General features: G+C 43.5%; 1 protein-coding gene and 1 long non-coding RNA gene across 2 annotated transcripts in view; one reads left to right on the top strand and one right to left on the bottom strand.

Moving 5' to 3' along the window:
• The window catches only part of LOC134347717 (homeobox protein DLL-4-like), a 56,668-nt gene that overhangs the window by 5,859 nt on the left and 23,330 nt on the right, over positions 1 to 27,479 (bottom strand). The gene's annotated exons all lie outside the window — the stretch shown is intronic.
• The window catches only part of LOC134347718 (uncharacterized), a 33,339-nt gene that overhangs the window by 1,557 nt on the left and 4,303 nt on the right, over positions 1 to 27,479 (top strand). The window lies entirely within an intron of this gene.

Below are 27,479 nucleotides of genomic sequence, written 5' to 3'. Positions count from 1 at the left end.
TATCAAAATCTCTATTTAGGATTGATATAAGTTAAATTGTACCTGAATTAAAGTTGCTTTGCCAGAAATTGGAATTCAATATTATCTACTATGCCAGTTTCCTGTTGCATTCAAAGAAACAGAATTGCATAAAATGAATTAGCCATTAGCCCCCTGTCCTCTCCCCACCCTCTTCCCACAGCTAAGCAGGTATTTAGTACTCTGTCAACAACTTCTTTTCTCTTTTTAAAGAGCAGAATTAGGCCATCTGGCCCATCGAGTCTGCTCTGCCATTTCATCATGGCTGAACCATTTTCCCCTCAGCCCCAATCACCTGCCTTTTCCCCCATTTCCCTCCATGCCCTGGCCCATCAAGAATCTATCAACCTCTGCCTTAAATATACAGTACATAAAGACTTGACCTCCACAGCTGCTGGAGGCAATAAATTCCAAAAATTCACCACTCTCTGACTAAAGAAATTCCACCTCATCTCCATTCTAGAAGGACACTCCTCTATTCTGAAGCCCTGTTCTCTGGTCTTAGACTCTCCCACCATACGAAACATCCTCTCCACATCCACTCCATCTGGGCCTTTCACCATTTGATAGGTTTCAATGAGGTCGCCCCTCATTCTTCCGAATTCCAGTGAATACAGACCCAGAGGCATCATACGCTCTTCATATGATAAGCCATTTAATCCTGGAATGATTTTCGTAAACCTCCTTTGAACCCTGTCCAGTTTCAGCAGATCCTTTCTAAGATATAAGAGCCAAACCAGCTCACAATCCTCCAAGTGAGGCCTTACCAGTGCTTTATAAAGTCTCAACATTACATCCTTGCTTTTGTATTCTAGTCCTCTTGAAATGAATACTAACATCGCTTTTGCCTTCCTCACCACAGACTCAATCTGCAAATTAATCTTCAGGGAATCATGCATAAGGATTGCCAAGTCCCTTTGTGCCTGTTTTTTACCATTTAGAAAATAGTCAACCCTTTCATTTCTTCTACCAAAGTGAATGACCATACACTTCCTGAAACTGCATTCCATCTGCCACTTCTTCTCCCATTGTCCTAATCTGACTAAGTCCTTCTGTAGTCTCTCTACTTCCTCAAAATTAACTTCCCCTCCACCTATCTTCGTATCTGCAAACTTTGCAATAAAACCATCAATTCTGTCATCCAAGCATTGATGCATAACATAAAAAAAATTGGTCCCAACGCAGACACCTGTGGAACACACTAGTCACCAGAAGCGAAGCAGAAAAGGCTCCCTTTATTTCCATTCTTGCCTCCTGCCAATCAGCCACTGCTTTATCCATGCTAGAATCTTTCCTGTAATACCATGGCTCATAACTTGTTAAGCACCTTGTCAAAGGCCTTCTGAAAATGCAAGTACACAACATCAACCAATTCTCCTTTTTCTATCCTGCTTGTAATTTCTTTAAAGAATTCCAAAAGATTTGTCAAGCAAGATTTTTCCTTGAGGAAACCATGCTGACTATGGCCTATTTTATCATGTGCCTGCAATTACCCCAAATCGACTTCCTTAACAATCGGCTCCAACATCTTCCCAACCACTGACTCACTGCCTATAGTTTCTCTTCTTCTGCCTCTCTCCCTTCTTGAACAGTGGAGTGATACTTACAATGTTCCAATCTCCCAGAACCATTCCAGAATCTAGAGATTCTGCAAAAGGTCATTACTAATGCCTCCACAATCTCTTCAGCCACCTCTTTCAGAACCCTGGGATGTACACCATCTGGTCCAGGTGACTTGCTACCTTCAGATCTTTCACTTTCCCAAAAACCTTCTCCCTAGTTATGGTAACTTCATACACTTCATAACCTCCGACACCTGGAACTTCCACCATACTGCTTGTGTCTTCCACTGTGGAAATTGATGCAAAATACTGATTCAGTTCGTCTGCCAGTTCCTTGTCCCCCAATACCACCTCTCCAGCATCATTTTCCAGCTTTCCGATATACACTCTTGCCTTTTTTTTACATTTTATATATTTGAAGAAACTTTTTGTATCCTCTTTAATATTATTGGCTAGCTTACTTTTGTACTCTATCTTTACCTCTGTAATGATTTGTTTTAGTTGCTTTCTGTTGGTTTTTAAAAGCTTCCCAATCTGCTAACTTCCCACTATCCTTTGCTTTATTATATGCCCTCTCTTTGGCTTTTATGTTGGATTTGACTTCCCTTGTTAGCCACAGTTGTGTCATCTTGCCTTAAGATTACTTCTTCCTCTTTGGAATGTATATATCCCATGCCTTCCAATCTGCTTCAAGAAATTCCAGCCATTGTTGCTCTGCTGTTATCTCTGCCAGTGTTCTTTTCCAATAAATTCTGGCCAATTTCTCTCTCATGTCTTTGTAATTCCCTTTATTCCACTGTAATACTGATGCATCTGATTTTAGCTTCTCCTTCTTAAATTTCAGGTGAATTCTATCATATTATGGTCACTGACCCCTAAAGGTTCTTTTACTTGAAGCTTGCTAATCAATTGCAATTCATTGCACAACACTCAAGCCATGAGCTGCTCTAAAAAGCCATTTCATAGGTATTCTAGAAATTCCCTCTCTTTTGGTCCAGCACCAACTTGCTTTTCCCAATCTACCTGCATATTGAAATCCCCCATGACTATTGTAACATTGGCCTTTTGGCATGCATATTTTATTTTCCATTGTAATTTGTAGACCATATCCTTAGTGCTGTTTGGGGGTCTATACAACTCCCATATGGTCTTTTCACCCTTGCAGTTCCTTAACTCTATCCACAATGATTCAGCACCTTCTGACTCTACGTGACCTCTTTCTGATGCCGTCCCCTCTGCCTTCCTGCCTGTCCTTTTGATATGACATGTATCCTTGGACATTAAGTCCCCAGCTATAATCTTCTTTCAGCCGTGAGTCAGTGATGCCGCTCTGTAACTGTGCTATAAATTCATCAAACTTATTCTGTATACTGCCCACATTCAAATGTAACACCTTCACGCTTTTTGATATTGTCTGCCTTTTACATTGCAACTTATTCAGTTGACTGCAATTTTGCCCTGTCATCAGCCTCTCCTTGCTAGGGGTCTTACTAGATGTTGCCTTTGATTATAAGCCAACTACCTCATCCTCAGCACTATCAGTCTGGTTCCCATCCCCCTGCCAGATTAGTTTAAACCCTCCTGAACATCTGTAGCCAACCTGCCCACAAGGATATTGGACTCCCTCAGGTTCAGGTGTAACCCGTCCCTTTTGTACAGGTTTTACCTTCCCCTGAAGAGATCCCAATGATCCATAAATCTGAACCCCTACCAGTTCCTCAGGCATGCATTCACCTGCCAAATCATCCTATTCCTACTCTCACTGGTGCGTGGCTTGGGCAACAATCCAGAGCTTACTACCCTAGAGATCCTGTTTTTCAGCTTTCTACCTAACTCCCTAAAATCTGTCTTCAGGACCTGCTCACCTTGTCCACCTATGTCATTTGTGCCAATATGTACCAAGAATTATGGCTGCGCACCCTTGCCCTTAAGAATGCCATGGACCTGATCCAAGACATCCCTGACCCTGGCACCAGGGAGACAGCATACGATCTGTGTGTCTCTATCCTGCCCACAGAGTCTCGTCTCTGTTCTTCTGACTGTGGACTCTCCTATCAACACAACAGTGCTCTTCATCTCTCTGGTCTGCTGAGCCACAGCACCAGACTCAGTGCCAGAGACTCGGTCACTGTGGCTCCCCCAGGTAGGTTGTCCCCCTTGTCACCAGCTAATTTAGAGTGTTCAAACTCCACAGCCAGAATAGGGTTTCAGCCTGAATGGAGATGATTTGAGGCTGTCCCTTCCCCCTCAACAAACTATCAGCTTGTACATTAAAGGCATGTACTCCAATAAGTCAATTGCGTCATCATGGAAATTTGTGAATCAAACATCCATAAAGCAAGGAAAACAATAATTTGCATTTATATGGAAGCTTTTGTAGTATAATCATACAAATGTTTTCACATTCATGTGTATGGGACCCAAATGTTTGTAGCGTTCATTCAGCTACTTAATCTCGGGTCATGTCATAGAGGTGCCAGGAAATGGTCATCTCAAGTTAGAGGGTCTAATCACTTCTTTCTAATATACAGTGGCATTTTCATTGTCAAACTGAATTCAGTTCGAATAAACTCCTCTGGCTTCCAGCCGGGTCCAGGTGCCAGTTTTAACCAACATTTCGATGTTAAACTCTGCCATCTGCATCAAGGATGATGCCTAGGCATGTCTAGTCTGGTGGTATTTATACCCCTAATGTCCTTCCCTCCTGATTGATTCATTCTCATCCAATCAGGTTTCCATCTTGCAAACTTGTTTACAATCGAGTTGCAGTTCTTCCTTAGAATGAGACCTTCATCTTTGTTAAAACTCTTTTCCTCTAGTTTTACTTCAATGGTTTCCTTCACCAGACTGTCTCAAAAACCATTGCTGCGGCACTGTAGTTTTGTGCCTTTGAGGTCAATCCAATGGCCATTGTGAATGGAATGTTCTGCTCCCGCCAAATTCTCTGGGTAACCCAAACGGTTACACCTCCTGTCCTCCTTGATGCGGGTTTCCACTGTGCATCCCATCTGGCCAATATACACTGCTCTGCAATTCAATTCAAGTTCAATTGTCATTCAGCCATACGTGAGTACCCATAAATACAGCCAAACAAGACAACGTTACTCTGGGACCAAGGTGTAAGACACAGTACTAACAGACACACACAGCATAAAGCACACATCACACATTCAAGATAGCAAGCACATAAAGGTATTGGTAAGGTACAGCCACTCATAAGGAAGTCCAGACCTGAGCCATGAATGCCGCAGAAATCTGCAGTTGACCACAATGCTGAGCATTATTTTCTGCTGAGCACACACTGGAGGAGGGGCAGCAGTAAGTCCAGCCTGGACACCACGCCACAGTGCCCCTGTTGGAACTCTGGTTCCGACACCTCTCTCCCGGCGGCCGTATACAGGCAACAACACATCTTGAGGCTTAGTCCACACACATATAAAATATCAGTAAAATACAACCACGCCAAAAAAATTATATAGTCCAGACACTGATTCCATGAATGCCACAGTAATCTGCAGTCAACCACAATACAGGTTGCCTTCTACTCCCCCCATCGATATTCCCGGAGTTTCTATTGTATGTTACAGTGCCTATAAAAAATATTCACCCCCCCCCCCCAAGAAGTTCTCATGTTTCACTGTTTTACAGCACTGAATTGCAGTGGATTTAATTTGGCTTTTTTGACACTGATCAAGAGGAAAAGACTTTTATGTCAAAGTGAGAACTGATCTCCACAAAGTTATCTAAATAAATTACAAATATAAAACATAGAATAATTGATTGCACAAGTATTCACCCCCTTCAAGTTAGTATTTAGTAGATGCACCTTTGACAGCAATTACAGCCTTGAGTCTGTGTGGATAGGTCTCTATCAGCTATGCACATCTGGACACTGCAATTTTTCCCCATTCTTCTTTACAAAACTCCTCAGGCTCTATCGGATTGCATGAGGATCGTGAATGAACAGCACTTTTCAAGTCCAGTCACAAATTCTCAATTGGATTGAGGTCTGGTCTCTGACTTGACCGCTCCAGGGCATTAACTTTGTTGTTTTTAAACCATTCCTGTGTAGCTTTGGCTTTATGCTTGGGGTCATTATCTTGCTGGAAAACAAAACTTCTCCCAAGTCACAGTTCTCTTGCAGACTGCATTAGGTTTTCCTCCAGGATTTCTCTGTATATTGCATTCATTTTACCCTCTGCCTTCACAAGCCTTCCAGGGCCTGCTGTAGTGAAGCATCCTCACAGCATGATGCAGCCACCACCATGCTTCACAGTATAGACGGTGTATTGTTGATGATGTGTGGTGTTTGGCTTACGTCAAACACAGCATTAAGTCTGATGGCAGAAAACCTCAATTTTGGTTTCACCAGACCATAGAACCTTCTTCCAGCTGATTTCAGAGTCTCCCACATGCCTTCTGGTAAAATCTAGCTGACATTTCATGAGTTTTTGTTTTCAACAGTGCCACTCTCCCATAAAGTTGCAACTGATGAAACACCTGGGCAACAGTTGTTGTATGTGCAGTCTCTCCCATCTCAGCCACCAAAGCTTGTAACTCCTCCAGAGTTGTCATAGATCTCTTGGTGGCCTCCCTCACTAGTCCCCTTCTTGCACTGTCACTCAGTTTTTGAAGATGGCCTGCTCTAGGCAGATTTACAGCTGTCCTATATTCTTCACATTTCATGATTGACTTAATTGTACTTGAAAGGATATTTAGTGACTTGGAAATTTTCTTGTATCCATCTCCTGACTTGTGCTTTTCAATAACCTTTTTGCGGACTTGTTTGGAGTGTTCTTTTGTCTTCATGATGTGATTTTTGCTAGGATACTGACTCACCAGCAGTTGGACCTTCCAGATAGAGGTGTACTTTTACTATAATCAATTGAAACTAGTTGACTGCACACCTCTCCAAAAACAGATCTTAATTTAACTAATTATGTGACTTCTAAAACCAATTGGTTGCACCAGTGATGATTTGTTGTGTCATATTAATGGAGGAGGGGTTGAATATTTATGCAATCAATAATTTAGTTTTTTATACTGTATTTGTAGTTAATTTAGGTCACTTTAGAGAGAGCTGTTTTCAGTTTGACACGAAAGAGTCTTTTTCTGTTGATCAGTGTCAAGAAAGCCAACTTAAATGCACTGTGATTCAATGCTGAAAAGCCAAATTGCTGAAGGGAAATAGCTTTTCTTGAACCTTGTGATGTGGGACTTCAGGCTTCTATACCTCCTGCCCAACTTAAAGTAGTTGGTAAAGAAAGAGCAGAGGAAAAAGAAGATATTTATTCACTGAGAGGCTTCTTAAGATCTGCAGCACAGTATCTTAAAGAGTGATAGAACACTAATTCACAGAATCACAGCAATTAAGCTATTTGGTTCATTGATGTAAGAATAATCCTTCTCCCCACAGTCCTGAAAATGCATTCCTTTCCTTTCAGATACCTTCTCGGTTCCCTGAAGGCCGTAATCGAAGCTGCTCCTGTTGGCAGCAGTGCCTTCCAGGCCTAGCTATTTACTGTGTAAAATACTTCTTCCAGTCCAGGCCTAGCTATTTACCGTGTAAAATATTTCTTCCAGTTGTCACTTTTGGTTCACCAAGTAAAATGTAGATGAGGTTCTGCGGCCGGCTGAAATCGTGGTGTTTCAATGTTTTTCCTGATGGAATCAAAGTCAGCTTTATTGTCAATATGTGCAAGTTCAGGACCAGAATCAGGGTTAGTATCACCGACCAGTGTTGTGAAATTTGTTAACTTAGCGGCAGCAGGATCCTGGAGATGACTTCCCTGTGGTGGGCAGCAAGATGACTCTTCTGAATCTTCGACAGTTGGATGTCATGACGAAGGTTGCCATTGCAGCGCCCTGACTGTCTGAGTAGGCATGTTGTCTCCGTCTGCTCCAGCCCCACTGAACTCATGTCCTCATACCTCGACTCCATTCTATACCCCTTGGTTCAGTCCCTTCCCACCTACATCAATGACACTTCTCACACTCTTGATCTCCTCAGTATCTTTCAATTTGCTGGTCCTGACCACTTCATTTTCACCATGGGTGTCCGGTCCCTTTAGAGTTCTACCCCCATGAAGAAGGCCTTAAAGCTCTCCACTTTTTTCTCAATAAAAGAACTATCTAGTTCTCCTCCACCATCACCCTCTTCCGTCTGGCAGAACTGGCCTTCACCCTCAACAGTTTTTTCTTTGTCTCCTCCCACTTTCTTCAGACCTGAGGGGTAGCCATGGGCAGCTGCATGGGCTCCAGCTATGCCAGCCTCTTCGTTGGCTACGCAGAACAGCCCATGTTCCAAACCTTTCCCAGTAATGTTCCCCAGCTCTTTCTCCACTGTATTGGTGCTACTTCATACACCCATGCTGAGCTTGTCAATTTCATCAATTTTGCCTATAACTTCCACCCTGCCCTTAAGTTCACTTGTCCATTTCTGACACCTCCCTCCCCTTTCTCGATCTCTCTCTCTCTCTCCATGTCTGGAGACAAACTGTCAACCGACATCTTTTATAAACCTACTGATACTCACAGTTAACTTGACTATACCTCTTTCCACCCTGTCCCCTGTAAAAATGCCATTCCCTTTCTTCAGTTCCTTCGTCTCCACTGCATCTGTCCCCAGGATGTGGCTTTCCATTCCAGGACATCAGAGATATCTTACTTCTTCAAAGAACAGGGTTTCCCTTCCTTCACCATTGATGCTGTCTTCACCCGCATCTCCTCCATTTCCCAAGCAAATACACTCACCCCATCTTCCCACTGCCTTAATAGTGATAGAATTCCTCTTGTTCTCACCTACCAACCACCCCATGAGCCTCCACGTCCAACACATCATCCCCTGCAACTTCCACCATCTCCAAAGAGATCCTACCACCAAACATATCTTTACCCCCCACCCCCACTTTCCACAGGGATTGCTCCCTCTGTGATTCTTTTGTCCATTTGTCCCTCCCCACTAATCTCCCTCCTAGCACTTATCCCTGCAAGTGGCCAAAGTGTTCACCTCCTCCCTCACCTCCACTGAGTACTTCAAACAGTCCTTCCAGGCGAGGTAACACTTCACCCGTGAATCTGCTGGGGTTGTCTATTGTGTCTAGTACTCCCAATGTGGCCTCCTCTACATCGGTGCGATCCATTGTAAATTGGGGGACCACTTCTTTGAGCACCTCCCCTCCACCCAGCAAAAGCAGAACTAACTGGTGGCTCAGTATTTTATTTCCAATTCCTATTCCTGTTACGACATGAGGGTCCCTGGCCTTCCCTTGTGCCAAAATGAGGCCACCCTCAGGGTGGAGGAGCAACACCTTATATTCTGTCTGGGTGGCACCCAGCCTGATGGTATGAATATTGATTTCTCCTTCTGGTAAAAGCATTTTCCCTCCCCTTCCCTCTTTTTCTATTTCCCACTCTGGACTCTTACCTCTACTCAGCTGCCTATCACCTCCCCCAGGGTCCCTTCCTCCTTCCATTTCTCCCATGGTCCACCCTCCTATCAGATTCCTTCTTCTTCAGCCTTTTTCCCACCCACTTGGCTTCACCTATCTCCTTTTAGTCCTTCTTCCTCTCCTCCCACCTTTTTATTCTGACATCTTCCCCCCTTCCCTTTCAGTCCTGAAGAAGGGTCTCAGCTTGAAACATCGACTGTTTATTCAATTCCATAGATGCTGCTTGACTTGCTGAGTTCCTCCAGCATTTTGTGTGTGTTGCATTTCAGTTGATACGGATGCTTTGGAGTCAGGCAGAAGGAAATAATAAAGCCACTTAGGTGGTAATCTGTCCAGCAGTCACCATTCCTGTCAGGGTACATGGCAGGTAGAAGTCCTGCAAGTAGCAGGAAGAGCCTGCCTCCTCACAGACCACAGACCACCCACCACCCACCCACCTGCCCTGTCCTGTCAGACACCTCTAGCCAAACCGATGTGTTTCCACATCAGTGACCCACCACAAACCTGAGTCGAAACAAAGTGTCCCCAATCCCAAGTGACCGGCTGGGAAGGAGAGGAATATCCCCATGTTCTTGACCCTTTTCCTGAAAAGGTTTCTCCATATTCACTTTGTCCATGCCCTTCATGTACCTGTATCTGATTTCTTCATGATCTCCTTTGTTCCAAGGAGAAAATCCTCAGACTTCTCACTGTTTCCACACAAGAGAAGACCTTTGTTCCTGGTCAAATTTTCATAGATTGCTTCTGCACCCTCTCCAAAACACTTGCATCTTTCCTGAAGTGTGACATTAGATTTGGAGGCAGATTCCATTTGTGGTGGAACCAGGGACAGACCTGACTTCCTCTCAGTAGTACTCAGTGGCTCTTCTTATAAAGCAAAACAAATACAAACTGGATGGGGAACTTAGTATGTCAGGCGGCATCTGTGGAGGTAAAGGCATGGTCACTGTATGGATTGAGACCCTGCATCAGGACTAAGAGCATAGAAGGAAGGTAGCCTGTACATAGAAGTGAGCCTACATCCTAATAGTATGAACATTGACCTTTCCCGTTCCAGGAACTCACACCCCTGCGTTCCTTTTCCAATCACACCAGTCCACCCAGATTCTCTCTCCCTTTCATTCCTCCCTTCCTCATTGCCAAGACTCTCTACCATCCCCCACCTGGTCCATCTACCAATCACCCACACACCTGACCTGGGTTACTTCACCATTGGTTTACCTTTCCTATCACCTCCCTCACCTGGATCCACTTGTCCATTATCCCTCCCTTATCTGGTTTCACCTATCTCCTACCATCCTCTACCTCAATATTCCACCTTTCCCTCTCCCACCCCCACCTGGCTCCATTTGCCCACCATCCCTGCCCTCTCCTCATCTGGTTCCATCTATCACCTAACAGTGGATGGAATAACTGAGCCTTCATCCCCCACTGTTTACTTCCCTCTAGGCCAGGAGTGAAACAACTTTTCACTCTAGTTTTCTGATTCTTGTTACTTCACCCGTTTTCTGTCCGTGCTGCTGCAGACACATTTATTCCATCCCCTTCAATCTTGCTGACAAGTCTATTATGAAAAATGTCTTTCTGAAGTCCATAAACACTAGGTACAGTGCATTTCTCTCATTGACCCTCTCTGTTGTCCATCAAAGAGTTCTACCAAGTTAGTTGGACACAAGTTGTCATTAACAAATCAGTGCTGGCTTTCCTTAATCAATTCACACTTTTCCAAATGGCTGCTAATTCTGTCTGCAATGACTGAGCTTCCCCCCACCACAAACGGATCTGAAGTTACTGGACTTAACCCTATAAAGTTTTTGAAAACAAATAGAAGTATTACACGTGCAATTTTCCAGTTTTTTGCCTCTGTTTGCAAGGTTATGGGCAGAGCCTCTGCAATTTCCTCCCTTACATCCCTCAATTATCTGGGATGTTTTTCATCTAAACCAGGTCAGCAGGATTATAGGGGAAAAGGGTTATGTCGAACCAAGCAGGGAAGTTCTTTTATGAAATGTCACAGGCTGAAAGGATTCTTTATGTGCTAGAACACTATAATTCCATTCAATTCTACGGGATAGTGGAAATGATACTTATAAAATGAGTTAACTCATTATTGACCAGGAATTCAGCAATGGATTTCTAGAATTTCCAGAGTTTGGTCCTCTGCTGTTGTACCAGTTACTACCATAGACCCATCTGGACAAATTACATGGAATATGTGACAATGGAGACATGATGTAGATGAAGGGTCTCCACATGAAACATTGACTGTCCATTTTCATTCATTAATGTTGCTTGACACGCTGTGCTCCTCAAACACTTTGGGTGTTGCTGTGCCATCTGTGTTAATATTGCTGATAGTTGCCCAGCAAACTCCTGGACCCTGTTCAAAGATTCAGTTATACCATGATTAATCTGTATCTAAATTCCACTCAGCCATTTGGGTTCCATCACAGGTTTGCTAAAGTTGTGGGAGTGTTTGAATTTATTTGGCAGGGGGTAGGAACTGGAGTGATAGGGCAGAGGATGGGGCAGAGGATGGGTACATAAGTGGAACAGCATGTAATGAGAGCATTGGGCAGGATAGCACTGTCTTCCCACTAATCTTTGCTATAATATATGCCCTCTCTTTTGTTTTTATACTGTCTTTGACTTCCCTTGTCAGCCACAATTGTGGCTTTTGGTAAGGCAAATTTGCAGTCGGTGGGATGGGTTGAAGTATGTCCTTGAGGAGAGATTGAGTTGCCTGGGACTATGCTCTCTGGAGTTCAGAAGAATGAGAGGGGATCTTACAGAAACATACAAAATTTTGATAGATAAGATAGAAGTTGGAAAGTCGTTTCTATTGGTAGGTGAGACTAGAACTAGGGGACATTGCCTCAAGATTCAGGGGAGAGTATTTGGGATAGAGATGAGGAGAAACTGTCTTTCCCAGAGAGTGGTGAATATGTGGAATTCTCTGCCCAGGGAAGCAGTTGAGGCTTCTTCACTAAATATATTTAAGAAAGAGATAGGTTTTTACATAGTAAGGGAATTAAGGGTTATGGGGAAAAGGCAGGTATATGGAGCTGAATTTATGGACAGATCAGCCATGATCTTATTGAATGGTGGGGCAGGCTCGTTGGGCCGGATGTCCTACTCCTGCTCCTATTTCTTATGTTCTTGAACTAAATAGTAGGTTCAATAGTTGAACAGTTTGGAAAAGTGAGGGTAAAGTAAAGTAAAAGGAAAGGAGAGCACAGCAGAGATTATAAAAGTCTTCAGAATAAATAAAAGGGCAATAAATAAAAATGGATAAAAATGTAACTTCCCTTTAATAAGTTGGCAAAATTAAAAAAAGATGATGAATACAGGACTGAAGGTGTAATATTTGAGTGTACATGGTATGGGAATAATGTAGATAATCTTGTACAGTTAGAGATTGGTAAGTATGATGTTGTGGGCATCATTGATTCATGGCTGAATGAAGATCATAATTGGGAGCTTAACATCCAAGGATGCGCATTGTGTTGGGAGGACTGGCCAGTAGGCAGAGGGGGTGGTGGGGCTCTGTTGGTAAACAGTGAAATCAAACCCTGAGAAAGAGGTGATACAGGATTGGAAGATGTAGGATTGTTGTGGGTAGAGTTAAGAAACTGCAAAGGTAACAAGTCCCTAATGTGAGTTATGTACAAGCCTCCAAACAATAGTCTGGATGTGGGGTACAAATTACAAGAGGGCATAGAAAAGGAATGTTATGATAGCTATGGGGGATTTCAATGTGCAGGTAGGTAGGGAAAATCAGGTTGGTGCCTAATCCCAAGGGAAAGAATTTGTAGAATGCCTACAAGATGGCTTTTTTAGAGCAGTTTGTGGTTGAACCCACAGGGCAATTCTGGATTGGATGTTCTGCAATGAACCAGATTTGATTAAGGAACTTAAGGTAAATTAATCCTTTGGTGACAGTGATCATAATATGATAGAATCCCCCCCTCCCCCCGCAATTCAAGAGGGAGAAACTAAAATTAGTTGTATCAGTATTACGATGGAGTAAAAGCAAATACAGAGGCATGAAGGAATTGCTGGCCATAGTTGATTGGAAGGGGACACTGGCAGTGATGATAGCAATGGCTGGAGTTTCTGGGAGCAATTTGGAAGGTGCAGAATAGATTCATTTCAAAGAAGTATTCTGAAGGGTGGATGAAACAACCGTGGCTGACAAGGGAAGTCAAAGACAGCATAAAAACAAAAAAAGAGGGCATATATTATAGCAAAAATTAGTGGGAAGACAGTTCTGATAGAGGAAGCTAAAGAGATTGTGGAGGCATAAGTAGTGATCTTTCAAGAATGACTAGATTCTGGAATGGTTCTGAAGGATTGGAAAATTGAAAATGTCACTCTACTCTTTAAGAAAGGAAATTATAAACCAGTTAGCCTGACTTCAGTGATTGGGAAGATGCTGAAGTCCAATATTAAGGATGAGGTTTCGGGGTATTTGGAGGCTCACGATAAAATAGGTCGAAGTTAGCATGGTTTCCTTAAATGGAAATATTGCCTGACAAATCTGTTGGAATTCATTGAAGAACTAACAGGCAGGATAGACAAAGGAGAGTGAATGGATGTGGCTACTTGGATTTTTAGAAGGCGATTGACAAGGTGCTATTAATGAGCCAAGATAAGAGCCCATAGTATTTCAGGAAAGATAATAGCATGGATAGAAGATTGGTTGACTGGCAGGAGGCAAGGAGTGGGATAAAGGGGGTCTTTTTTGGTTGGCTACTGGTGAGAAGTGGTGTTCCACAAGGGTCAGTGTTGGGACTGCTTCTTTTCAAATTGTATGTTAAAGATTTGGATGACAGAATTAATGTCTTTGGGTCAAAGTTTGTGGCTGATATGAAGTTAGGTGGAGGGGCAGGTAGTGTTAAGGAAACAGGTTTGCTACAGAAAGACTTGGACAGATTGGGAGAATGGGCAAAGAAGTGGCAGATGGAATACAGTGTTGGAATGTGAAAGGCCATGCACTTTGGTAGAAGGAATAAAGGTGTAGACTATTTTCTATACAGAAAGTTCAGAAATCAGAGGTGAGGGACTTGGGAAGTCATTGTGCACAATTCCCTTAAGGTTAACTTGCAGGTTGAATTAGTGGTAAAGATGGCAAATGCAATGCTAGAGTTCATTTCAAGAGAAGAATATAAAAGCAAAGATATAATGACCAGGCTTTATAAGGCATCTGTCAGATTGCACTTTGAGTAATGTGAGCAGTTTTGGGCCCCTTATCTAAGAAAGGATGTGCTGACTTTGGAGAGGGTCCAGAGGAGGTTCACAAGAATGATCTCAGGAATGGAAGGGTTAAAGTATGAGGAGTGTTTAATAGCTCTGGGGCTGTACTTGCTGGAGTTTAGAAGAATGAGGAGTGGGGGATGTCTTTGAAACCTATCAAATATTGAAAGACCTAGATAGAGCGGACATAGAGAGGCAGTGACTGGGTCTCAGGCACTGAGTCTGGTGCTGTGGCTCAGAAGGGAAGGGGGCAAAGAGGACTACAGTAGTGATAAGGATTTCCATTGTTAGAGGAGTAGACATGAGATTCTATGGACATGAAAGAGACAACTGTTTCCTCCTGTATGCCAGGGTCAGAAACATCTTGGGCGGGTCCACGGCATTCTAAAGAGGGAAAGTCTTGTTACATATTGACACCAATGACATAGGTAGGAAAAGGGAGGAGATCCTGAAGAGCAAATTTAGGGAGTTAGCTAGAACGTTGAAAAGCAGGACCTCTAGGATGGTGATCTCTGGATTACCGCCTGTCTCACGTGTCACTGAGGGTACAAGTAGGATGATTTGGCAGGTGAGTGTGTGGCTGAGGAACTGGTGCAAGGCTTCAGATTTCTGGATGGATGGGATCTCTTCTTGGAAGGTATAACCTGTACTAAAGGGACAGGTTACACATGAATCCAGTGGGGGCCAGTTTTGGAGAGAGTTTAAACTAATTTGGCAGGGGAATGGAAACCAGAGAGATAGGGTTGAGGATGGGCAGTTGGTATACAAGCAGAGGCAGTGTGTAGTGAGGCTGTCAGGAAGGATCGGCAGATGATAGGGCAAGATTGCAGTCATTGAGATGAGTTTTAGGGTTATATGGTGACAAAATTGAAAAGGGTGACGAATACAGGACTGAAAGTGTTATATTTGAATGCACACAGTATACAGAATAAAGCAAATGTTCTTTTAGCGCAATTAGAGATTGGTTCGTATGACATTGTGGGCACCTTTGAGTCATGGTTGAAAGAAGATCATAGTTGGGAGCTTAACGTCCAAGGATACCTAATTCTTCTCCTATGTCTTTTGGTCTTAGATACAAAATGTTTTGAAAGGACAGACTGGTAGGCAGTGGGCAGGGGGTGGGGTGGCTCTGTTGGTAAAATATTATATCAACTCCCTAGAAAGAGTGACAGAAAAGTGACATAGCATTGGAAGATGTAGAATCCTTATGGACAGAGATAAAAAGACCCTGATGGGAGTTACATACAAATCGCTGAACAATAGCCAGGAAGTGGGCTACAAATTACAATTGGCAATAGAAACTGCATGTCAAAAGGGCAATGTTATGATTGTCATGGGTGATTTCCATATGCGGGTATATTTGGAAAATCAGGTTGGTGCTGGATTCGAAGAGAAAAAATTTGTAGAATGCCTACAGGATGGCTTTTTAAAGCAGCTTGTGGTTGAGCCCACTAGGAGAAAATCAATTCTGGATTGGGCATTGTGTAAGGAACCGGATTTAATTAAAGAGTTGAAGGTAAAGGAACCTTTAGGAGACAGTAATCAAAATATGATAGACTGCAGTTTGAGAGGGAGAAACTAAAGGCAGATGTATCAGTATTACAGTAGAGTAAAGGGAATTATAGAGGTATGAGAGAGGATGATATGAAGATGGGTGGAAGGGCCGGTAGTATTGAGGACTTGAACAGATTGGGAGAATAGGCAAAGAAGTGCCAGATGGAACACAGTGTCAGAAAGCATGGTCTTGCACTTTGGTAGAAGGAACAAAAGCATAGCCTATTTTCTAAACAGGAAGAAAATGCAAAAATCCGAGGTGCAAAGGGACTTAGATGTCCTCATGCCGGATTCCCTAAAATTTACCTTGCAGATTGAGGCAGTGGTGAGGAAGGCAAATACAATGTGAGCATTTATTTCAAGAGGACAAGAATATAAAAGCAAAGATATAATGTCGAGGTTTATAAGGCACTGGTGAGGCCTCACTTGGTGTATTGTGAGCAGTTTTGGGCCGCTTATCTAAGAAAGGGTGTGCTGAGATTGGAGAGTGATCAGAGGAGGTTCAGAAGAATGATTCTAGGAATGAAAGGGTTATCATACTGGACGCGCTGCCTGTTGACACAATAGGTCTACAGTGGATGTGATCTCATTGTCTCTTCACACATCCTTGGATCACCTGGACAATACAAATACCTATGTCAGGATGCTGTTAACACAATCATCCCTACAATTCTGATCAAAAAGCCCCCAAAACTAGGGCCTCTGTACCGCCCTCTGCAGCTGGATCATCAACATCCTCACCTGAAGACCACAATCTGTGTGGATTGGAAATAACATCTCCAGCTCACTGACATTCAACACTGGCACACCTCAAGGATGTGTGCTCTCCTCTCTATACACCCATGGCTGTGTAGCTTGGCACAGCTCAAACACCATCTATGAATTTGTTGGCGACACATCCGTTGTTGGCAGAATGTCAGACAGTGACGAGAGGACATACAGGAGTGAGATATATCAGCTAGTTGAGCGGTATCGCAGCAACAACCTTGCACTCAATATCAATAAGGTGAGAGAATTGATTGTGGATTTCAGAAAGGGTAAGATGAGGAAACACACACCAGTCCTGAAAGACAAATCAGATGTGGAAAGAGTGAGCAATTTCACGTTCCTAGGTGTTAATACCTTTGAGAATCTATCCTGGGCCCAACATATCGATGCAGCTACAAAGAAGGCATGACAGTGGCTATATCTCATTAGGAGTTTGGTGGAGATTTGTTATGTTACCAAAGACACTCGCAAATTTCTACAAATGTACCGTCAACAGTGTTCTTACTGGCTGCATCACAATCTGGTGGGGAGCTGCTACTGCATAGGATTGAAATAAGCTGAAGAGACTTGTGGACTTAGTTAGTTCCATCACGGGCACTAGCCTCCATAGTATTCAGAACATCTTCAAAGAGTAGTGTCTCAAAAAGACGGCATCCATCATTAAGGACCCCCATCATCCTGAAGATACCCTGTTCTCATTGCTACCATCAGGAAGGAGATACAGAAGCCTGAAAGCACACACTGAATGATTCAGAAACAGCTTCTTCCTCTCTGCCATAAGTTTTGAATAGATATTGAACCCATGAACACTAGCTTTTAAACATTTTTGCACTAATTATTTAATTTAACTATTCATTTCACATTTTTTCCTCCATTATTATGTGTTGCATTGTACTGTTGCCATAAAGACAAGAAATTTTATGACATATGCCAGTGATATTATTCTGATTCTGATTTGTGAGGAGAGTTTGATGGCTCTGAGCCTGTACTCACTGGAATTCAGAAGAATGAAGGAGGATCTCTTTGAAACCTATCAAATTTTAAAAGACCTAGTCTGGTTAGCTGCCAGTGACTAGTGATGTTCCACAGGGGTCTGTGTTGGGATCACTTTTTACGTTATATGTCGATGACTTGGATGACAGAATTGATGGCTTTGTGGCCAAGTGGGGAGACAATATGAAGATAGGTGGTGGGGGAGGTAGTTTTGAGGAAGTACAGAAGGACTTAAACAGATTAAGAGAATGGACAAAGAAATGGCAGATGAAATATAGTGTTGGGATGTGTATGGTCTTGCGGTTTGGTAGAAGAAATAAAAGGGTAGACTGTTTTCCAAATGGACAAAAATTCAAAAATCCGAGGTGCAAAGAGATTTGGGAGACCTTGTGCAGGATTCCTTAAAGGTTAATTTGCAGGTTTAGTCTATGGTGAGGAAGGCAAATGCAATGTTAGCATTCATTTCAAGAGGACTAGAATATAAAAGCAAGGATGTAAGGTTGAGGCTTTATGAAGTATTGGTGGGGCCTCACTTGGAGTATTGTGAGTAGCTTTAGGCCCCTTATCTAAGAAAGGATGTGCTGACGTTGGAGGGGGTTCAAAGGAGATTCACAAAAATGATTCTAGGATTGAAAGGCTTATCATATGATGACGTTTGATGGCTCTGGGTCTGTACTCACTGGAACACAGAAGAAAGAGACGTGACCTCATTGAAACCTATCAAATGTTGAAAGACCTCGACAGAGTGGATGTGGAGAGGTTGTTTCCTATGGTGGGATAGTCTAAGACCAGAGGAAACTCCGAATAGAGGGGCATCCTTTTAGAATGGGGATGAGGAAGAATTTCTTTAGCCAGAGAGTGGTGAATCTGTAGAATTCATTGCCACAGGCGGCTGTGGAGACCAGGTCATTTAAGGCAGAGGATGATAGATTTTTGATTAGTCAGGTTATGGGGAGAAGGGAGGAGAATGGGGTTGAGAAGGAAAATTGATCAGCCATGATGAAATAGTGAAGCAGACTCAATGGGCCGAATGGCCTAATTCTGCTCTTATCTCTTATGGTCATATGATGTTTCCTATAATAGGGAAGTCTAAAACCAGAAGGCATAGCCTCAGAATAGAAGGATATCACTTTAGATCAGAGATAAGGAGAAATTTCTTTAGCCAGACGTTGGTGTATCTGTGGAATACTTTGCCACAGGCAGCTGTGGAGGCCAAGTCATTGGGTATATTAAAAGTGGAGGTGATGGGTTCTTGATTAGTAAGGGCATCAAAGGTTATGGGTTAATGCTGTTCCTATGTCTGATGGCCTTATGGTTTGATAACTGCTCTATTAAATACAGTTTTAAGTTTTTCAACTGGCTTAGATTCAACAGTGTTTTGATAGAAATTTCATGTACTCTGTATCACTTGTATAAATAAATCCCATTTGGCATCATTCCTGAATTCCTGCAGTAATTTGAATGTTTTTGAATGTATCTTGCTTTGATCTCTCCTAATCTCTCTACCCAATTAAATCCTCATAATTCTCATATTTCTCATGACCTGGAAGGAACGATTCAGTCCATTAAGCCAATGCTAGTTCTCAGAGCAATCCCGTCAATGCCATTCCCCCAATTACTTCCCCCCAACCAATTCTCTCTCACATGCCGTGCAGCTTTATCTTGAATGAAAGGAAGTTGGTGCTGATGATACACGGCAATATTTTGTGGGCAGCTCGCAAAACTACTAGATTTTCTTCTAGATATACTTCTTCTGAACTATGATTGCTGCAGTCTGCAGTAATATCCTATTGAGGAATATATGTTTGAAGCATCTAGACATACTTGTGATTTTACAATTTCTTGAAGTACTTCAGAAGGACTTGGTGAACTTGACTCTCAGGAATGCAGAAACCTTGAAGTGGACAAACTTTGGCCATTGTCAGAAGAGAGGCGGCCGGGGTGGAATTCAAACCAGATTAAAGCACCGAGGTATGAAGTTACCTCTTCCAAGCATCCTCCTGGCTAACGTGTACCAAAGAACAAGATGTAAGACCTAAAGGCAAGATTGCTGCATAGGAGGGAAATAAGGAATTGCTGCTTTCTCTGTTTCATTGAGACATGGCTCACTTAGGACACGCCAGACATGGTGATCATGTCTAAGGGGTTCACAGTCTACCAGATGGATTGAAATGTAGAACATACGAGGAACTGTAGATCACACTTCATGGAATTTGGACATAGCAGTCTTGTCGCACTCTTGTTCTCCTGACTTGGAACATCTAATGATTAAGTGCTGTCCATTATACTTACCAAGAGAGTTATCCTCCGAAATCCCCAGCACGTACTTGATGTATTGAGTGCCGTGATTAGCAAACATGAAGCCGCCTACCCTAAGACCTTTCACATTCTTGCCAGGAATTTCAATCAGGCTTGCTTGATGAAATTACTGTCCAATTACCATCAGCACATCACCTGCAGCACTAGGAGTCCCAGCCCACTGCTACACTTAAGAATGCCTACCATTCTATCCCTAGACAGCATTTCAGGATATCTAATGATCTGGCTGTCCTCCTCCTACCTGCATACAGGCAGAGGCTAAAAAGTGAGGCACCAGAGGTAAGGACAATGAGGGGTGGTCATGGGAGGCAGAGAAACAGCTAATGGATCGCTTTGAGTCAGTGGACTTGGCCCTGTTCAGGGACTCATCAGAGGACCTGAATGAATATGGCACGATTGTCACAGACTTCACAAAGACACTCATGGATGAGTGTGTACCCATGAAATCATTCAGACCTCCCCAATCAGAAGTAATGGATTATCCAAAAGATCTGCAGTCTGCTGAGAGCTAGATTGGTGGCAATCAAGTCTGGTGACTGGGGAAAGTACAAAACATCTAGGTGTGACTTTTGGAAAGCCATCTCACATACAAAGTGGCAATTTGAGATCAAATTTGCTCGACAGCTGTAGGAGGGCTTGAATGCTATCACCTTATACAGGGTAAAACCAAACGCCATATGTGACAACAAGGCTTTGCTCCCAGATGAGGTAAGTGTCTTTCATTCTCACTTTGACTGGGGCCTTGACGAACTCCCACAGCCCCCAGTGACCCTGTGATTTCAGTTTCTGAGGCTGATGGGAGAGCATCGTTCAGGAGGCTGAACCCACAGAAAGCATCTGGCCCAGACAGTGTACCTGGCCGAGTACTGAAAACCTGCACTAATCAACTGACTGGATTGTTTACTGACATCTTTAACATCTCAGTCTGACGTTCCCACCTGCTTCAAGCAGGTTCCAATCATATCAGTGCTGAAGCAAAACAATGCAATCTACCTCAATGACTATCGTCCAGTAGCATTTCCATTCACTGTGATGAAGTGCTTTGAGAGGTTGGTCATGAAGCATATCACCTCCTGCCTGAAGTGACTTGGATATGCTCCAATTGAGAAATAACATCTCCTTCCTCACTGACAGTCAACACTGGTGCACCTCAAGGATGCATGCTTAGCCCACTGCTGTACTCTCTCTACACCCATGATTGTGTGGCTAGGCACAGCTCAAACACCATCTACAAATTTGCCAATGACAAAACTATTGTCGGCAGAATTTCAGATGGTAATGAGGGGGCGTACAGGAGCGAGACAGATCAGCTGGTTGAGTGGTATTGCAGAAACAGCCTTGCACTCAATATCAGTAAGACCATGGAATTGATTGTAGTCCTTGGGAACTGGAAGTCAAGAGAACATACATCAATCCTCATCGAGGGATCAGCAATGGAAAGAGTGAGCAGTTTCGAGTTCCTGGCTGTCAACACCTCTGAGGATCTATCCTGGGCCCAGCATATCGATGCGATTACAAAGAAGGCATCACAGCAGTTATATTTCAGTAGGAGTTTGTGGAGAATTGGTGTATCACCAAAGAGGCATGCAAATTTCTACAGATGTGCCATAGAGAGCATTCTAACTGGTTGCATCATTGCCTGGTATGGACAGGATCGATAAAAGCTGCAGAAAGTTGCAAACTCAGCCTGCTCCATTCAGGATACTTTCAAAAGGTGAGGCCTCAGAAAGGTGGCAGCTACCATTAAGGGTCCCTATCAGTCAGGACACGCTCACTTCTCATTGCTACTATCAAGGAGGAGATACCGGAGCCTGAAGATACACACTCAGCATTTCAGGAACAGCTTCTTCCCCTCTGCCATCAGATTTCTGATTGGACAATGAACCCACGAAGTCTACCTTAGTATCTTTTCCTCTCTCTTTGAATTATTTATTTAGTTTATTTATATGTACATATTTTTCTTATTGCAATCGATAGTTTTTATTATTATGCATTTGGATCTTCAGCTTCCTTATCAGGAGATCCCAGTCAGTTACAATCAATGCATGCTTAGCCCACTGCCCTACTCTCTCTGTACTCGTAACTATGCAGCTAAGCAGAGCTCAAATGCCACCTATAAATTTGCTGATGCCACCACTGCCATTGGCAGAATCTCAGATGGCAACAAGGAGTCGTACTGGAATGAGATAGATTGGCTGATTGAGTGGTGTCACAACAGCAAGGTCGACAAGAGCAAGGAATTGATTGTTCCTTGTACCGTTGAAGAATGATGCAGTGTTTTTACACCGAGGTGGAGAAGGTTGAAACAATGAAGAAATATTTTCACAAAGTACTCAAGAAGAATAACCCAGATAAAACACGTTTATGGATTTCAGAAAAGAACAGAGAAGAACAGAGAAAACACAAAATCTGACCAGTTTAAAGGAGTTTGCTGAATTTAAACAATGTACTTGCCTTTAAATGAATGCCTTATCTAATGCCTACTGGTTTTAAATGACTGGCCACCATAAACTTGCTCACTGCACCTTTTATGTTCCACTGTAGAGTTAGAAATGAGGATAACTATTGATGACTGTAGAATCAGAATCAAGTTGATTTTTACTGACATTTGTTCTGAAATTAGTTTTTTAGGCAGCAGTACAAGGGCAAATAAAGATAGATGGGGTTATTTCTGAACCATAGTGCTACTGTGACTTTTGATCCTTTCAAAGGTCTATCTGTGAACATTAACATTCGGATTATCTGCCTGTAGGAAACTTTATTTCAGAACAAATGGATTCCTCACTGTGATTTTTATGGATTTGAATAATTGCCAGTGGATTAATTTTGCAAGCCCATTCCGTTGCTCACACCATCAACTTGCTGTGTTCTAATGAGCACTTACGAGGTGCATCTCTTACCATACTGAAAAGCTGCAAATGTACACTCAGTGGCCACTTTATTAGGCACACCTACAGATCTGCTCATTAATGCAAGTACCTAATCAGCCAATCATGTGGCAGCAACTCAATGCATAAAAACACACAGACGTGGTCAAGAGGTTCAGTTGTTGTTCAGATTAAACATCAGAATGGGGAAGAAATGTGATTGAAGTGATTTTGACTGTGGACTGATTGTTGGTGTCAGAGGGGGTGGTTTGAGTATCTTGGAAATTGCTGATCTCCTGGGATTTTCACGCACATGTTCCTAAAGTTTACAGAGAATGGTGAAAAAAAGAACAAAAAAAAATCCAGTGAGTGGCAGTTCCGTGGGCAAAAACACCTTGTTAATGAGAGAGGTCAGAGGAGAATGGCCAGTCCAGTTAATGAGAGAGGTCAGAGGAGAATGGTCAGACTGGTTCAAGCTGGTAGGAAGCAACTTTATCATGGAAGCTGAGAAATGAAGTGGGTCTGTGGGCAAAAGAAAGTTGAAGAAGAAAGGAGGTGTGTCTTTGCGATCAAGTGGCTGCCTGATAAGAGGCTGGCCTGCTGAAGTGGGGGTGGATTCTAATGATGATTGAGAAACCAAATGGCAATGCAAAAAAACAGTGGTGTGCAGAAGAGCATCTCTGAATGCGTAACATGTCAAACCTTGAAGAGGATGGGCGACAGCAACAGAAGACCATAAGCATACACTCAGTGTCCACTTTATTAGGTACAGGAGTGGCCACTGAGTGTATGTTAGTGTGTGTGTATCACATGGTAAGACTTTGATGTCTTGCTGTTCTGGATTACACTATAGGATCATTTCTATAGTCTATGACTAGAGAATTTGTGGACTGAAGAGCTTGGTTTCTGCCACCAAAACTTTCATCGTTGAGGCTGATCTATGATGTGGATTTGTGGCAAAATAAAATTGAAGAAGAAAGAAGCCTTTGCTGCCTGATAAGAGGTTAACCTGAAGTAGGGGTGGATCCTAATGCTGATTGAGAAGCCAATCTAACTACCCCCTCCAGGAACTAAACCTGCTATAACCAACTGGCTTCATAAGGTTGGCTGTAGCCACAAGACCCTTGGGAGGAGGACAGGGATTTTAAAAAATGTCAGAATGCCATTGAAGAACCTCAGTCAGGGGAATCCCTTCGCTAGGGATCTCTTCATTAAGTAGGTCCATATGGAGTGCTACAAGTTCAGGGTGGAGGACATCCACTACCTCCAGGACTTCTCAGGTAATGAGCACTTTGACCTTACTTTCAAATGCCAGAAGATGTTACAGGACTTTCAAGAGAAGGGGAACGAGTCTCCAATGTCATGGTTGAAGGTGCAACCACTCGTCACCCTCTTCTCCCACAAGGAGTGTGTGATAACAGTGAACAACCTCAACTGGATGTGACCATTGTGAATGGCTTCACCTTTCAGGCCCATTTTGTTGAGGGAACAGGAGGCTGTGTGGATATCAAGGACCTGTTTGTGATCTGGACCGGCAAGTACCAGGTGAAGATCAGGCTAAGAGTGGATACTAGTGAGAAACCCAATGATGCAGGCAGAAGTACCAAAATGGAGGGGAGAACAAGAGGGGAGCCTACATACAAATACAGGTGACAGGCGAGAGAAAAATTCAGCTGTTTGTCTCTCAGTTCCAGGTCACCATGTAGCACAGAAACTCTTGGCCTCTGCTCCTGACTTTGAGAGATGGAGGTTGTGAAACAATCAGAGCCAGAGGTTTGGACAGGAGCACAGTTTGATCTCTACCATCGCCACCCCCTGGGGAAGACCATTCCCAGTACCTGAGCTCAAAATCAGTGAGGCAGTTCACTAAGGCTGTGGGTACGAGGGTTCAGACTGATTGATAATGGACTGTGGTTGTGATTCTTCAGCTCAAATAACTGCATGCAACAATGGCATCTTTAAACATACATAATGTGAAGAGCACTGTGTTAGTGTCTTGCAATACTTGTGAAGGTCAAAGCAGTTGTGAGGTTCTTTTACAAGAGCGTAGGCTGGCACATCTCTGCAACTGTGGGATGATTGGTCCCAGGGATTGTCTATATGGTCAGAGGGGAATGAGAAGTGTGCATCTGGTGTGAGCATTCTGCTGTAGAGAGGCATCTTCTCCGTCACTGAAGTCAAAGAGCTGGTGGGTGGGTGACTCCATGTGGCTGATGTGAAATACCATAACACTGTGTTCTGGCTAATCAATGTTTTTGCCTCTCCTGTGTGGAGTGACTGGCTAGATGATCTCTAGCTACTGTCACCATTGCTGGTGACGTCCCAATAATCGTTCTGGCCAGTGACCTCAACAGCATCATTGGCTGGGCAGTCTGGCAGTCCAACAGGATACGGGGCAGCGCTTCCAGTGCAGCTCTCCCACAGGTGGTGGCAGCTACGACACGGTTGGACTGGAACAGACAACTCAGTGCAGGCCTAGATAGGCTTCCTCTTTGTGTCAAAGGCCATCACAGTCATCCACTGACATCATGCTTCCTTCAAGCCCCCTATCACCTCCAGGAAGACCAGAAGCAGGCAGAGAAGCATGGAGGATAAATGTCAAGCTGCCGACCCCAGCAAAGATAGAGGAACTATAGAGAGATGACACAGGCTGGAGAACCGTGAAGCCCCTCTTTGACTCTCCGATTCACTGATGGGGAGCAACCGTGGAGGACATCAGGGATTCTTCATCCTCAAAGGTGTTCAGAAGCAAGACATAGTCTGAGGGATTACGCCAACTCCAGCAAGACCTGCAGCAACTTTTGCTTCTGTAGTCGGTGGGGGAGGGGAGCGGGGAGGTGGAGGACATGAGAGAGGAACTCAGACAGGTGAAGAGCCAGCAAATTGTGCTCTTTGCATTGGAATCCTCCAAGGTCCTCTTCAGATCCAGAGTCTGCTTTGTGGAGCAGGATGACACAGAGTCATGCTTCTTGTTCCAAAAGGTTCACAGGGGGAGCTCTGTGATCCACGGTCTTAAGGAAGAAGATGTCTCAGTGGCATTTTCACAGACAGACTTGATGAGGATCTGTAGATTCTTCTGTGCCAGTCTCTATGACAGTAAGTCCACAGAAAAAGCAGCCTCCCAGAATTTCCCGTCTGAATCATGGAACTGTTAGACAAGAGCATGTGGTAGAGTCTGGATCAGTCACTGTCTGTGGAAGAGATGACTAACTGCATCTCCTCACTTGGCATTAATAGAACTCCCAGTAGCGACAGAGCTGTGCTCAGCTCTGTGGGACGGGATGAGCCTGGACCTGATGGAAGTGTACAATGCTACGCTTCGGTCTGGCAGCTTGTCAGACTCCATGAGGAAAGATATCATCAACAAGCAGAAATGGGAGAGGGAGGACATCAGGAACTGGAGATCCGTTCCACTGTTGAAGGTGGACAATAAGATCCAAATCCATTGTCAGCCGGGTCATCTCTGTTCTGGGACAGGTGATCCACACAGCCCAAACCTGCACTGTACCTGACAAGAAAATCTTTTACACAAGAAGTTCTGCAGATATTAGAAATCCAAATGGACATACACAAAGTGAAGAACTCAGCAGGCCAAGCAGAATCCATGGAAGTAAACAACGTTTCAGACAACATGTCTGCTTTGCTGCTTCAGAGACACCATTGCCCATGTGCAGGACAAAGGGGTGGATGCCTGCCTAGTCAGCTTGGACCAGGAGAAGTCCTTTGACAAGATATCACACTGGTACACGATGGGCGTGCTCTCCAAAATGCATTTTGGGGAGGCAATCAAAAATTTGATCCAGCTACAGTACCCAAATAATTATAGAGCCATCTAAATTAATGGGTGGGAGATGCAGAGTGTCCCCATCAAATCTGGTGTTGGGTAGGGTCGTCCACTCTCTTCTGTGTGTGCTGCATAGAACCCTTTTCCGAATTCATCAGGAAGAATGACCTCATAGGAAGAGATGTTTGTAAGGGAATCTGTAGACTGCCACAGTCCAGGCTGCAGGAATATGTTCCAAGGGATGCACTGAAACTTGGTGCAGCCAGTGCTAAGGCTTTGTGGAGAAGGACCACAGTCTAGAGTCCTCCTCCGACTGTGGGGTTCAGTGGGGAAGTTGCTCAAACAATGAAAAGGCTATCACCTCGGGGAGTTACGTGAGTGGCAATGGTGCAATGTTTGTTTTATTTTGTTTAAAATTTACACTGCTGGATGTAACAACCATAAATGTAAACTTTTTTTTGCATTGCTTCTTTCTTTGCATGTTTCTTTCATTATGAATTAAGCCTATTTTACCATAGATTGTAAATTACTTTCTTCATATGGAATGTTCTATTCTGTCTTCTGCCCTTTTCCTTTCCTGTCCTGATGAAGGGTCTCAGCCAGAAACATCAACTGTTCACTTCCCTCCATAGGTGCTGCCTGTCCTGCTGAGTTCCTTCAGCATTTTATAGGTAATGGAATGCTATACTTACTGCTTTAATATTTACTTGTGTAAATATTATATGCCTGCAGCATGAAGAAGCCTACAGGTATGGCTTCGTACAGGCGTTGCTCGAGGGAGTGGTGGGACAGTAATCTGGTGTGGAGGAAATAGATTAGAAGGTTTTCTGAGTAGATGAATGATGATGGAAAGGGTTGGGCATGTTAGATATGCTAGGGAGATCGGGAGGTGTGAACAGACTCAGCC

Source organism: Mobula hypostoma, chromosome 6 (genome assembly GCF_963921235.1).
Source record: "Mobula hypostoma chromosome 6, sMobHyp1.1, whole genome shotgun sequence".
NCBI classification, from domain to species: domain Eukaryota; kingdom Metazoa; phylum Chordata; class Chondrichthyes; order Myliobatiformes; family Myliobatidae; genus Mobula; species Mobula hypostoma.
The sequence above is the reverse complement of the archived record's forward strand: the minus strand, read 5'-3'. Positions and strand labels throughout refer to the sequence as shown.